At 34.0% G+C, this 2,381-nt stretch overlaps 1 long non-coding RNA gene across 2 annotated transcripts; it reads right to left on the bottom strand.

The window, feature by feature from the left end:
• Window positions 1-327: 327 nt before the first annotated feature.
• LOC131529074 (uncharacterized) lies at window positions 328-1,991 on the bottom strand. Of its 2 annotated transcripts, none has more exons than XR_009267997.1 (4): window positions 1,916-1,991; window positions 1,541-1,745; window positions 980-1,055; window positions 328-619 (listed from the first exon to the last, which is right to left on the bottom strand). It is a non-coding gene; the product is annotated as an uncharacterized LOC131529074 (long non-coding RNA). The 2 variants fall into 2 exon arrangements; XR_009267996.1 differs by having other exon boundaries at window positions 980-1,040.
• Window positions 1,992-2,381: the final 390 nt, after the last annotated feature.

The following is a 2,381-nucleotide window of genomic DNA, read 5'->3' as shown; positions in this document are numbered from 1 at the left end:
TGTAGGCTACATGACAGCATAAAGTTAATCCATTATCCATATGATCCATCTGAAGACACATTGTGCATCATGTAAGTATTTTGAGATTTGAGAAGTGAACTCGCCGTTCAAATTAATGTACGACTCAGACAAACTGTAGCCTACATGACAATTATAAAATAATTATTCTTTACCGAATAAATCCCTCAATGAGTAAAATTTTTACAAATATTTTTCCTGGTTCAGTATGGTACTCTTGTAAGAAAGCAGCAGTGGCTGGGACAGACTTGCCGTCGTCTATAACCTTCAAAATGGCGGCTGAGGGTTGCGGGGGCGGAGTCCGGGAGTGAATTTCGAATTGCAGGAGTTTTAGATTTGTTACAGTAAAATTTTAATTCTAAAAATTATGTACATTAAATCATACAGTAGCATACAGCAAAAACACTGATCACATCAATGATTATTGTAAAAGTCACATTAAGATCAGCTTCATTCAGAATATGTAGTGTACTCATGAAATCTAAACATGTACTTTATAAATATAACAAACATTTATACATATTCCGCTATACATTGTTTAATCAGTGTCTGAACATGATGGAGAATATTCTGCTGGTTAGATGAACAGAACCGCTGCATCCTAAACATAGAAAACACATTCTCAGAAATACAACAAAGATCGATATAACTGTCACGATTCACCCAAGGAGCAAGGAGACGATACGATTCATACAATCTTTAATGGAAACAAAAAGCCTGGGAACATGGAGACATCAAATGACATAACTGCAGACGGTAAACTTGAGGGAAACACAAGGCTTAAGAACACTGGGAAATTAATCAGGGAGAACAGAAACAGGTGGAGTAATTAATTAAACACAGCTGGGAGGAATCATAATCAAACTAAACAGGAAAAACCAAATAAGGACACGAGGAAACACTGAGAGCACGTGCAAACACAACACACGTCTGACAATAACATTAGATTTCTGAGTTCTACCTTTGCTTTCTGTATATGATGTGTCAATCTTTTTCATCTTGTCTGTGACTTTTCTGAAACTCTGCAATGTCAGAAACTGGGAATTAAAACACAGATAACCGATTATGGTATTCATGAAGTTTAAACAGCTGAACATGACAAGAACAGAACATGAGTTTGATTCCCAGAGAATGAATTAACTCATTAATGAATTAGTGACACTTTGAATAAAAGCCTCATGAAAGCATGCATTTGTAGACATAAATGTACATACAGCAAAAGCAAAATTAGCATAATTTTAACAAAATAAGGGGCAACGTAAATATTGTATGTTTTTTTTCAGTCCTGCCCTGAGTATGCATTATGGATTTATACTGAATTTCACAATAACAGATATCTACATAAGATCCACAAGATAATAATTATGTAAACATATGAACACAACTGTAATGTAAATGTTGCTTTTCCTGTGTAGTATATAGTGAAAGGTTAAAGTTTAGAATCTGTTTTACACCAGCAAAGGTGAAACACTGTTGATGATGAAATATAATAATGATGATCTTAAACATAATATATACTTACAGTTTGGTCTGCCACTATTAATGCTGTTCTGTCGGACTAGACTTGGTGTCTTTGGTTCTTTAGATTGTTTGTCCTTTTTGTTCGCCATTTTTCTCTTTTTCTCTTCTCCATGTGTTTAATTCTTCTGCAGTTTGTGATGCTCCATATATATACAGTATATATTCTCCCATTCATCAATTTCTCTTACATTTAACCTTTGTATGATCTGTTCAGAAAAACAGAGTTAAGTTTAAATTTAATGATCGTTGAACAATACAGGTTTACATTTCAGTTTCAATATAATACAAACATAAATGTCCAGATTTAAATGATTAAAAAAAGAAAAAAAAAGAAATTCTCTTTACCAAATAATTACAGATAAAGAGTCTTATTCACCTTGTGATGAGATGAAAAGAGGAAACATCCACTGCTCTGAGATCTGCGTCTGCGTCTGCTGTGTTGAACGAGCTGGAAAACCCCTTTTAAATACCTCCTGATTGAAACTGCATGATTCATCATAATTCATGAAAGCATGCTGTCAGTGGAAAAAAAAAAAAAAAAAAAAAAGACCTGACAGCACTTTAAGTAATATTCTCAAAACAGCCAAATGTCATCTGATAATATTACCAGTCTATCTAGTGTACGTGAATAGTGCACACTGCGTACCCTAACACTGCCAGCATCAATATGAATTTGTAACATCATTTTTAAATAATGTATGTCAGATGCAGATACACAAGTATTGAAGCACCAGGGGCTCCCTAGCACCCAAAGATGATTTAATGACTAGGTCTGTGTGACTGATAAAATATTAGGTTTGTTTTGGCTTTAAACTATTATGAAAACATCAGGCATTCTGCTT

The sequence above is a fragment of the Onychostoma macrolepis genome, chromosome 21 (assembly GCF_012432095.1).
Source record: "Onychostoma macrolepis isolate SWU-2019 chromosome 21, ASM1243209v1, whole genome shotgun sequence".
In the NCBI taxonomy this organism is placed as follows: Eukaryota; Metazoa; Chordata; class Actinopteri; order Cypriniformes; family Cyprinidae; genus Onychostoma; species Onychostoma macrolepis.
This window is presented reverse-complemented; position numbering and strand designations above follow the sequence as displayed.